The sequence below is a fragment of the Lissotriton helveticus genome, chromosome 7, assembly GCF_964261635.1.
Source record: "Lissotriton helveticus chromosome 7, aLisHel1.1, whole genome shotgun sequence".
Classification (NCBI taxonomy): Eukaryota; Metazoa; Chordata; class Amphibia; order Caudata; family Salamandridae; genus Lissotriton; species Lissotriton helveticus.
The window spans coordinates 1,102,768,326-1,102,780,376 of record NC_136068.1 but is presented as its reverse complement, the minus strand read 5'-3'; the positions used below and the strand labels follow the sequence as shown (position 1 = coordinate 1,102,780,376).

The following is a 12,051-nucleotide window of genomic DNA, read 5'->3' as shown; positions in this document are numbered from 1 at the left end:
GCTGGAGCCTGGAACAATGGCCCAGGGACCTGCCAAGAGAGGAAGGGGTAGAGGGCGCGGGAAACCGGCCCCCACTGTTCCCCCGGTCCAGGAGGAGGCAGACCCGGAAGGGGATGCCCTGGAACCTACAGGGGAGCAAGTGGCCGAACTAGGGGAATTGCCTGAGCTGTCCCAGTGGCAGCAAGAGGGTGGTCCCTCCAGGGAGGAATTCTGCCAGGCTCAGAAGGAGTGCCCTTCTCTCATTGGTGTGCGGCAGCAGGCTGCTGACCAGGCCGCAGGCCTGGGGTCCAAGGAGCATTTGATCTATTGGGAGGATGACTTACTTTATAGTGAGCCTAAGTTCGCTGAGCCCGGCGCAGCCCGTGTGCTGGTGGTACCGGAGCGCTTCAGGAGCTTCCTACTGGGTCTGGCTCATGACGTGCCTCTCGCAGGACATCTGGGGCAAGACAAGACCTATCACAGGCTTGTCACCCATTTCTACTGGCCCCAGATGAAGACGCACGTCTCTGCCTTTTGTAAGTCTTGTCAGACTTGTCAGGCCAGTGGCAAGAGTGGAGGGAAGCGCGTGGCACCCCTCCAACCCTTTCCCGTGGTGAGCACCCCTTTTGAGCGGGTGGGCATTGACATCGTGGGGCCCCTGGATCCCAAGACAGCCCTAGGCAACAGGTTTATCCTGGTCTTGGTGGACCATGCCACTCGGTACCCGGAAGCCCTTCCGCTCAGGACAGTCACCGCCCCAGTGGTGGGCCGTGCCCTGATGGGGATCTTTTCCCGGGTGGGATTTCCGAAGGAGGTCGTTTCGGACCGCGGGACAAACTTCATTTCTAAATATATGAAGTCCCTGTGGAGTGAGTGTGGGGTGACTTACAAATTCACCACTCCTTACCACCCTCAAGGAAATGGTTTGGTTGAGAGATTCAACCGCACATTGAAGGGCATGATTATGGGCCTGGAAGAGCCCATGAGGCGGAAATGGGATGTCTTGTTGCCATGCCTGTTGTTTGCCTACAGGGAGGTGCCTCAGAAATCATTAGGGTTCAGTCCCTTTGAGTTGCTGTATGGCCACCCTGTCAGAGGGCCTCTGGCTCTGGTGAAGGAGGGGTGGGAGAAATCCCGTGGGAAAACCCCTCAGGATGTGTTCAGCTATGTGCTGGCCATTCGCAACCAGACCAAGCGCTTCAGGAAGCTCGCTCAAGAGAACCTGGAGGCTAGCCAGGAGGAAATGAAGAGGTGGTATGACCAGAACACTTCTCTGGTTGAGTTCCAACCTGGACAGAAAGTGTGGGTGATGGCGCCGGTGGAGCCTTGTGCGCTCCGTGACAAGTGGTCTGGGCCATATGAGGTGGTGGAGCGCAAGAGCGAGGTTACCTATTTGGTTAACCTGAAGACTCCCAGGCAGCCCCTGAGAGTGCTACATGTGAACCGCCTCAAACCCCACTTTGAAAGAACTGAAGTGACTATGCTCATGGCTACAGATGTTGGAGGGGAGGAGGATAGTGATCCTCTCCCTGACCTCCTGGCAGTCAAGGAGCAAGATGGGTCAGTGGATGGTGTGGTCCTCTCCCCCACCCTGACCCCAAAACAGCGGGAGGACTGTCGCCAAGTCTTGGGTCAGTTCGCCCCACTGTTCTCCCTGACCCCAGGTGTCACCAAATGGTGCGTCCACGTCGTGGACACTGGAGACAGCATGCCTGTGAAACAGAAGTTTTACAGGGTGGCTGACAAGGTCAGAGCTAGCATCAAGGAAGAAGTTTCCAAGATGTTGGCGCTTGGGGTTATTGAGCCCTCCAGCAGCCCCTGGGCTAGCCCAGTGGTCTTAGTGCCTAAGAAAGCTGCTACCCCCCGTGGCCCCCCAGAACTTCGGTTCTGCGTGGACTACCGTGGGCTCAATGCGGTCACGAAGACTGACGCGCACCCCATCCCCAGAGCTGATGAGCTGGTGGATCGGTTGGGAGCTGCCCAATACCTGAGTACTTTTGATTTGACTTCAGGGTACTGGCAGATTGCCTTAACTGACGGGGCAAAGGAGAGGTCAGCATTTTCAACGCCAGAAGGACACTTCCAGTTTCGTGTCATGCCCTTTGGGTTGAAAAATGCCCCCGCCACATTTCAGAGATTGGTCAACCAGGTACTGGCAGGGCTGGAGCAATTCAGCGCAGCCTACCTGGATGACATTGCGGTGTTCAGCTCCACTTGGGAGGAACACCTGCAACACCTCACTGAAGTGTTGAAGGCTCTGCAGAAGGCAGGCCTCACTATCAAGGCCAGTAAATGCCAGATAGGGCAGGGATCTGTGGTGTACTTGGGACACCAGGTGGGGAGCGGCAAGGTGGCGCCCCTACAGGCAAAAATTGATACCATTCTGGCCTGGGAACCCCCCAAGACCCAGACGGAGGTGAGAGCCTTTCTAGGTCTCACCGGGTATTACAGACGGTTTGTCAAAGGCTATGGCACCATTGTGGCCCCTTTGACAGAGCTGACATCTAGGAATCAGCCCAGGAAAGTGAATTGGACTGAGGCCTGTCAAACTGCTTTTGACACCCTCAAAACTGCCATGTGCACAGCACCGGTGCTTAAGGCACCTGACTTTTCAAGTGAGTTCATCGTGCAAACTGACGCTTCAGAGCAAGGCGTGGGAGCAGTGCTCTCACAGATCAATGATGAGGGAGGAGACCAACCTGTGGCTTTCATTAGCCGGAGGCTAATCCCCAGGGAACAAAAATGGAGTGCCATTGAAAGAGAAGCTTTCGCTGTGGTCTGGGCTCTGAAGAAGCTGAGGCCCTACCTGTTTGGGACTCACTTCCGCGTTCAGACCGACCACAGGCCCCTCAGATGGTTAATGCAGATGAGGGGTGAGAATCCAAAATTGTTGAGGTGGTCCATTTCCCTACAGGGGATGGACTTTACGGTGGAGCACCGCCCTGGTACAGAACACGCCAACGCTGACGGTCTGTCCAGATTCTTCCGCCTTAGTGATGAGGACTCCCAAGAGGTTGGGTAGTTCTCCCCACTTTCAGCTGGAGGGGACACGTGTTAGACCTGACATCCTTGGCATGGTTTTCCCCCATCTTTTTGCCTCTGACTCATGTATTTTTGATGCTGTGCTGGATTTCGTTTTTGCTGGTTTAGATGCTTTGGACCCTCTGCCACTGCTGATCAGTGTCAGAGGGTAAGTGCTCCCTCTGTAAATTGTCATATTGATTGAGTATACCTAATTGGCATATTTGTATCACCACGAAGTCCCTAGTAGAGGGCACTGTGTGTGCCAGGGCTGGTGATGACAAATGCTACTAGTGGGCCTGCAGCGCAGATTGCGCCACCCACATGAGTAGCTTTTAAAAGGTGACTCAGGCCCGCCAGCGCAGGGCCTGTGTGCAGTCAGTGACTGCCATGTCAGCCTGGCCAGTGTCCCCACTGGCTAGGCTTAACCCTCCCCTGTCTGTGCACCTCAGCCACCCCTATGGAAGGCTCCAGGTACCCCCCTGGGTAGGGTGCAGTGAATGGATAGGGTAGAGCGTGTACTAGTGCAGGTAACATGCTCTGGTAGAGAGCAGCAGCCACTTTGTGTGCTCACTGCTGTAGGGCTGTAGGGCTCCCTAGGGTAGCCTGGGGAGGCTGGTCCCATTGGATCCCAGCCTATCTCCCTATAGGAACAAGATGGAACATCCATGAAAGATATCCCTGAACTCAGAATTAAATGACACATCTTTTGATGAAGGTTGTTTTTGGATCCTGGGGTTGAGAATAGCATTTTTAGAAGTGGCTGTTCTTTTGTATAAACCTTTCTGTGTGCCTGGGCCTGTGTGTGGAATGCCTGCGTGACAGGAGCTGCAGGGCCCCGGAGGGGGTTGGAGTCAGCCCAGGGGTGAAAGGCGACATCTGTTGCCCGGGGAAGGGGAGAGAGAAGAGCCTGATAGTGCTGGGCTGTGCCTGCCTGACCACCGTGCTGGCTAACTCCCCTGCCGATCCACTGTCACCTCTTGCCCTGAAGCTGTCAGGAAGAAGAACACCAGAAACATTCCAGAGCCAAGGATCCCCTTGCACAAAGGACTTCAAAGGCGTTCAGGGGTATAAGGGAAGGACCCCTTACTACAGAAGATTAGATTCTGAAACTCTACAATCAAGACGGACCCTCTGCTGGAAGGAGGACGGCGAGAGAACTAAAGGAAGATTGCCTTGCTGTGTGCTCTAAGGGCTGACCTGTTCTGCTGTATCACTGGAAGCTGAGGAGGAGAAAGGGACTTTGCTGTGGGCTGTGTCCCTGCCTGCTTGAAACTGCTGAGACTTTGCTGTGTGCTGTGCCTACAGCTTGAATCTCCAAGGGCCTGAGAAGAGCTGGCTCCCTGTCTGCAACCCAGGAACATAAAGGTTGCCCAAGGCTACAAGAATCTGCTGTGCCCCCCCCCCTGAAGCTGCTGTGTGGCGAGGAGATCGTGCAACCGTGTGGTTTGCCTGTTTAGCTCATTGGCTGCTCTCTACTGCTTGAGAGCGCCGCGCTGACCCAGCCTGCTGCAGGGCCAAAGTCGACGTGTTCATCGACACGTGTGCGGGGCAGACCGGAGACCTGTGAGCCTCTGCAGCGCAAGGGGCGCTGAAAAACAATTGCTGGCCGTATCACTGCCGCTGCCCGGGGCCAGAGAACCTCCGAGGGAAGCGCCATCCTGATCGGCGCTGAAACGGCGAAGAACGAAGCCGCCGTGCTCCCATTGGTGGAGGGAGCCGAGCCCCCTCACTAACGCCGCGACGGGATTGGCCCGTGCGGCGCAGCGTCATCAGCGGTGCTGGGCCGTGATTGGCCTAGGGAGCGGAGCGTCATCATTGCCTGTCCCGGGAGCCGCACTGCCATTGGCTGACTCCCGGGTGCTGTGGAGGCTCGCCTGAGGAGCCGCGAGGGGATTGGCTGCCGTCGCTGAGGCAGCTGAAGAAGCCGAGGAATGAGCGCGATCACCGCCGGGCCCGGGAAGAAGTGACCTGACCTCGCCGAGGGATCTCCGCATGTGCTCCAGCCCCTGGCCTGCCGTCTCTGCTCCCCGCTGCTCTTTGAAGGATCCAGAGCGGGCGGAGAGCGTCCGGAGACCGGCCGGGCGGGAGCCACACTGAGCATTCCCCCGCGAGGTGCCCCTGGGGGACCCGCGTCACCGCGAGCACGGGGAAAGAAGTCCCCCCTCCCTCAGGATACCGGGTGAGACGCGCTAGGAGCGCTTGTGGTCCCTGAAGCCAGGGGACCATTGGGGCATAATTTAATAACGCTGGCATTGTTTCTTTGCTCATTTGGAGAGCATTGTCAACCCAATAACTTTGGCATATCTTCTAAACGTTGGCATTGTTTGGACTGCTCGTTTTTAGAGCGTAGCCATTATAAATCGGTGGCATTAGGTTTAATACTGATTTGAAGAGACTTGAGACATTTGTTTTTATGTGACAACTTCCTGAAACTACGTACCACCATTAAGATTAAGTGCCTCATTTTAATAATGAAGTGATTATCGTGCAACTGCTTGATTTACCTTGCTGAAACTAGATAAAGTTATATATTTTTATAAAAATATACTTACCTGTGTGGTCTCAGTTTGTGGTGGATTGGGGATTATTGTTGTGTTAAGTGCAAATGTTATCCACATTGTCTCCGAGTTTAGCCTAGACTGCTCGCGCCATGCTACCTAGAGGGTGAGCAGGGGTTATCTCAGAGGGTTATTCCGTCACCCTGACCAGAGCTAGGGGTCCCTACTTGGGCCAAGGTACTTACCTTTGCCAACCAGAGACTCCCGGTTCTAACAGGTCCCAAAAAAACATAGTATCGCTGCTGATAGTCAGGTGAAGCTCACAACTTCTCCTCCACAGGCAGCCCGCTGCTAAGCTGAGCTCTGGAATTGGGTGTGAAAGAACGTACGTATGATGAAACAAGCAAAAACAAATCACTTCCTGTGCTCGTCCTTAATGTACAGTAGCTTGAGGCATGTTAACTACCTATGCCTTCCAAAGCTAGAAATGGAAAAGTTGAAGTGCAGGCACCCTGTACCAGAGTACCTGCTTGTTTCTGAGAAGTGCTGGTACTCTGTAATTAAACAAACAAGTCACTCTTGAGAAGTGCTGGTACTCTCCAATTACTCTCCAATTAAACGTATTGCGCATAGCTGCCAAGGTTTCAGATTACTTATGTGTGACATTTTCAGAATTTTAATGTCATTATGAGTGATATTCAACGACTATGAGTGACACTTTCTCGCGAGCAAAATCAAGCAATGAAGACAAGGGAAAAAATTATACCAGAAATTACACCCATTTGAGCAATGAGAACCTTTAAGATTATCTTAAAACTGCTGCAAAGTACCAGAAATGGAAGTGCAGTTCTCTTCAACAGGTGCCAAAAGCAACACAACACCCTTCTTCTGCTTTCTCCCATGCACATATTCCTTCAAAACACTTCTTCAAAAACGCTCTCACACTTGTGGAATCTCCTCTCATCCTACACTTTCCACCTGCTTGCACCGCAGATAATTCACACCACTCGCTCCTGTGTAAAATTGCCATTCCATGATACAAAAACCTTACCAGAGTGATCATTAATTCCAAACTTCTTCATGTAAACTATTGCTTTAACTGAGCAGATGCTGTATGGTACTGAGTACCTGCACTACTCTAATTTAAAAGAAAAGCATCTGCACTTCTCAGCACTGCTGTAATACATTTAATGGGAGAGCAGCAGCACTTCGAAGGAGGGAATAGGTACTGTAGATAATAAGTAGCAGCACTTTCTCTATGTTTCCATTTAAAGTACTGCCTATAAAATTTCATAGGCATACATCCATCACCCCTCCAACCGCATACATCACTCTATCAGCACTGACAGTTTGCAGAATCCTCAGTTGCAGCTGCCACTTAAGGTAATTGACAAGTTACAGGCTCTGGCTTGTGCCTTTTGAAAATAGTACAGAGCTCGTCTGGACGAACATAAGGACCCCACCATTCCCGCATCACACAAGGAGCCAGGTCAGGTGAAGAATGATTTATTTATTTACATCAAAGGCCCACCCAGAGGGAATCTCTGCCTAGGGGCCAGGGCTGGTGACGCAGCAGGGGGTACAGCAGGACTTCAAAACACTTCTGCCTGGTGCCAGTGTGAGCGCAAACTCTGGCAGCGCAAACACTGAGAGGTTGTGCATGGATTGGAGGCCACCAGTCAGAAGAACTCAAAATCCTCGGCGACTGTCCGGTCCTAGGAAGTCTACCTGCACCCTACCTTGTGCTGCCAACGAACGAGCCATATTGAAACTTGCCTGACCACACCTATCGATTCAGAAAAGGGGGTGGTGATGGACAGAGCATCTGAATTAAGCAGAACACTCATACCCAGTCAACAGATCAGGGCTTGATCCATCACCGTTTTTTAGCTCACTGCACCATCCCAGTTCAGAACCTGGCTACATGCAAATTAGTCTGTCCCTGGCCCAGGGCATCATGGGAACAGGGCAGACCAAACTACCAAGCCAATTCTTTACTGGAAAGGAAACAAGCTTCCGGGGACCGGTTTCTGGCATTACAGCCGTCTTCGGCCCGGCTTGCTTGAATCCTGATGGTGCAGTGAGCAAGGGACTCACATCTGAGCATACCCTTCCATGCTTGTGGTGGCCAAAACCATTCAGAAAAGGGGGTGGTGATGGACAGAGCATCTGAATTAAGCAGAACACTCATACCCAGTCAACAGATCAGGGCTTGATCCATCACTGTTTTTTAGCTCACTGCACCATCCCAGTTCAGAACCTGGCTACATGCAAATTAGTCTGTCCCTGGCCCAGTGCATCATGGGAACAGGGCAGACCAAACTACCAAGCCAATTCTTTACTGGAAAGGAAACAAGCTTCCGGGGACCGGTTTCTGGCATTACAGCCGTCTTCGGCCCGGCTTGCTTGAATCCTGATGGTGCAGTGAGCAAGGGACTCACATCTGAGCATACCCTTCCACGCTTGTGGTGGCCAAAACGATTCAGAAAAGGGGGTGGTGATGGATCAAGCCCTGATCTTTGGACTGGGTAAGAGTGGTCTGCTTAATTCAGACACTCTGTTCATCACCACCCCCTTTTCTGAATCGTTTTGGCCACTATAGGAGTGGCAGGGTATGCTCAGACATGAGTCCCTTGCTCACTGCTCCATCAGGATTCAAGCAAGCCGGGCCAACGAGGCTGAAATGCCAGAAACCGGTCCCCGGTAGCTTGTCTCCTTTCTGGTGAAGAATTGGCTTGGTAGTTTGGTCTGCCCTGTTCCCATGATGCACTGGGCCAGGGACAGACTAATTTGCATATAGCCAGGTTCTGAGCTGGGATGGGGCAGTGAGCTAAATAACGGTGATGGATCAAGCCCTGATCTTTGGACTGGTTAAGAGTGGTCTGCTTAATTCAGACACTCTGTTCATCACCACCCCCTTTTCTGAATAGTTTTTGGCCACTATAGGTGTGGCAGGGTATACTCGGACATGAGTCCCTTGCTCACTGCTCCATCAGGATTCAAGCAAGCCGGGCCGACGAGGCTGAAATGCCAGAAACCGGTCCCCGGTAACTTGTCTCCTTTCTGGTGAAGAATTGGCTTGGTAGTTTGGTCTGCCCTGTTCCCATGATGCACTGGGCCAGGGACAGACTAATTTGCATATAGCCAGGTTCTGAGCTGGGATGGGGCAGTGAGCTAAATAACGGTGATGGATCAAGCCCTGATCTTTGGACTGGGTAAGAGTGGTCTGCTTAATTCAGACACTCTGTTCATCACCACCCCCTTTTCTGAATCATGACCACACCTATCATCATGGAGCGAGAAACCAGAATTTCGTCTCAAGATGACAGAGGAAAATAGTTTACTGAAAAAAATTATGATCAGCATTTCAGAAGCCGAAAAACAAACTGGGAGAAATGCCAATAATATGCAAGAAACGTACACTGTATACCTTGTAGAGACTAGGTTCGTGGACCCTGTAAACGAAGGACAGAATTCTCCCCCAGACTCGCTTTGGAGGCGGTGCAGCGAATTTGAATTTTTATGGAATTACTTGCTAGTTAACTACCCTAGCATTGTGGTGCCACCTTTGCCAGAAAAACAAGCTGAGTTTGTTTGGCATAAGATATCAGCTGATAACATGGATCCAGACTTTGTGGAAAGACGAAGGATTGGTTTGGAAAACTTCCTGCTGCGGGTGGCCTCTCACTCAATTCTGTGCCAAGACAAAATCTTTTACTCCTTTTTAACACAGGAAAGTGGATGGAAGGATGCGGTGAATGAGACAGGGTTCCAAATTAAGGCAGATTCGAGATTAAAAGCCATCAATGCAACGTTTAGAGTAAAGAACCCTGACAAGAGATTTTCTGAACTAAAACATTACAGCGATGAACTGTAGTCTGTCATATCACACCTCCTGCAAGTCCACGCTAGAGTTGCAGACCGCTTGTATGGCGTGTATAAAGTACATGGCAATTATGGAAGAGTGTTCAGCGAATGGAGAGCCATATAGAAAGAGATAGGGGACAGGCTGCAGAGCGCTGGCCATCACATGGACGTATATGCAGTATCTATTGATGATATCTTAGAAGAAGAAGAGCATTATGCAGATCACTTGAAAGAGTATCTGTTTTATGCCGAAGCTCTTCGGTCTGTGTGCCGGAAACATGAACTTATACAGTATGATTTGGAGATGGCAGCCATGGATCTGGTGTCCAAGAAATAACAGTGCGAGGAACTGACAACAGTGACTGTGAGGACGTTCTCCTTGAAGGGAATGACCAGCAAACTGTTTGGACAAGAACCACTTGAGCAGCGACAAGCCAAAATAAAACAACTTGAAGAACATATTGATGAAGGAGAAGAGCAACTGAAGGTTAAAAACACAGAGGGCAAGGAATTTGTGAAGAATACATGGGAAGATATTGATCGCTTCAGAGAGCAGAAGAATCATGACTTGAAAGAATCACTCATAAGTTACGCTGTGATGCAGATTAGTATGTGCAAAAAGGGATCCAAGTTTGGACCAATGCAAAGGAATGTTTCAGCAAGATGTGACCGTGCCGTGACCAGTTCATACTCAGCCAAGTGCCAGAGACCAGTAGCACAAGCGCACACACTTCTGTAGTAGGGGATCTCTGTGTCTAGTCATAATCTAGTGAATAGTCCCGCCCATGTGCGTGGACCCCGGAGCAATCAAAAATAATCTCTTACAGTGTCAAAAAATGCAGAAAAGCATAGACACTTAAGAGAGAATTTAAAGACAGATAATGCAGCCTAAAAAGGCTACACTGTCCAGTACTTCAACTAGAAATTCCACCATAAAATCCACAAAACAGCAAAAGCCTGTACAGATTTCCCTTGCTTTACCAGCAAAATCCCTCAGGAATGATAGAGAGAAGAACCTGGACAGACAAGCCCCATAGGCTGCCATTATGTGGCTCAAAACAGGATACTGTGCCTTTAAGAGAATCTTCCAGAACCTTCTCCCAGTATCCCAGAATGCATAGCAGGTCCAACTTAGTTTGAGTTCTTTTTTCCGGCTCCTGCAAGCAGGACCCTGGAGCATTGAGCTCTCCCTTTTCAAGGGTTTTGTTGGTGTTTTTCACTAATTTCGATTTTGTGTACTTTTAAAGTACTTTGGTGACTTTCTTCTTGGGTTTCTGCTCTCTTTGGCTGTCCATAATGCCTGCATTATTTGATAAATGCCCAGAGTGCTCCAGGAAGAAGGCCAAGTCAGACCCCCATGAGGTGTGTATCCTCTGCCTTCCCTCTTCCCACATCCCAGAGGAGTGTGTGATCTGTAGAGGCTTCTCTGGCAGGACCCTGAAGGACAGGAGAAAAATCAGACTTCAGGGACTTGAGGAAAGAAGACTGAAGGCTCAAGGTGGGTCTGGAGGGGCTTCTGCTGCCCATGCTGAGGCCTCTGGGGGGCTCCCCAGGGGCAGGAAGTCCAGCAAACGTCCAAGGTCTCCGTCTGGTTCAGTTGCTATGACCACGACGTCGAGAGGAAGGTCCACGGCCAGTTCCCGGTCTCCCCAGGGCTCTGGGTCGAGAAAACGTCGCCCGTCGACGTCGAGGGACGTTTACAGGCCGCCGTCGAACCCGGTGTCGATCTCCTCGTCGTCGCCGTCGGCGTCGAGTGGACGGCATCGGAGGGCCTGGCGTCGGCGCTCGCCGTCGAGGCGACACCGCCGTTCGCCGTCGAAGACAAGAACATCGTCGTCGTCGAGGGGATCCTCGTCGTCGAGGTCGCCGTCGAGACGGAGGAGGTCTCCGGCGCCGAAGAAGTCGACGTCGAGGCGTTCGAAGAGGTCGACGTCGAGGCGTTCGAAGAGGTCGACGTCGAGGCGGTCGAGGTCGCCGTCGAGGCGACATCGCCCGTCGTCGAGATTTAGAGGTTCGTCCATCTGGTCGGGGTTGACGTCGAGGCGGAGAAGCCGGTCGACGCCGAGGAGTGTGAAACGGTCGACGCCGAAGGGCCGCTCGCCGTCAAAGGAACCACGATCGACGTCTGAGCACCGATCGTCGACGTCAGGAGGTCGTAAGGACAGGCCCAGGACTGTGGGGGGCTCCCCACAGTCAGGACAGGATGGTGGCTCGCCGGGAACGGCATACTCCGAGGTGTATACCCCGGGGAAGCCTACTGCACCGCCTTCTTTGCCTCCTTTGCCTAAGGGCCCACCTCCGAGGGTTTCACCCCCTCCTCCGTTGCATAAGAAACACCTGTCTCGCCCCCTACTGCCTCTGGTGCCAGGACTACTTGAGCCGGCGGAACAACTCTTCCTTACGCCGGCGGTGGTGAAAGCTGCGCCTTCCAGGCTCTTGAAGAAATACAGGGCTCCTGAGTCGGACCCGGCTTTCTTGCGGAAGGATCCAACGCCGGATTCGGTGATTGTGACGGCGGCTCGGAAGCTCCATGCCACCTCTCCTGCCTCCACCGTGCCTCCCGATAAGGAGAGCCGCTGGATTGACTCTGCTGGACGAAAAGCGTGTGGGACGTCCTCTACAACGATGAAGGCCTCCAGTGACTCGGCGTTGTTAGGACGATACGACCGTGCACTGTGGGACT

At 52.2% G+C, this 12,051-nt stretch overlaps 1 pseudogene; it reads left to right on the top strand.

Moving 5' to 3' along the window:
- The first annotated feature begins 8,823 nt into the window (after positions 1-8,823).
- LOC144767255 (sorting nexin-4 pseudogene) lies at positions 8,824-10,037 on the top strand (annotated as a pseudogene).
- Positions 10,038-12,051: the final 2,014 nt, after the last annotated feature.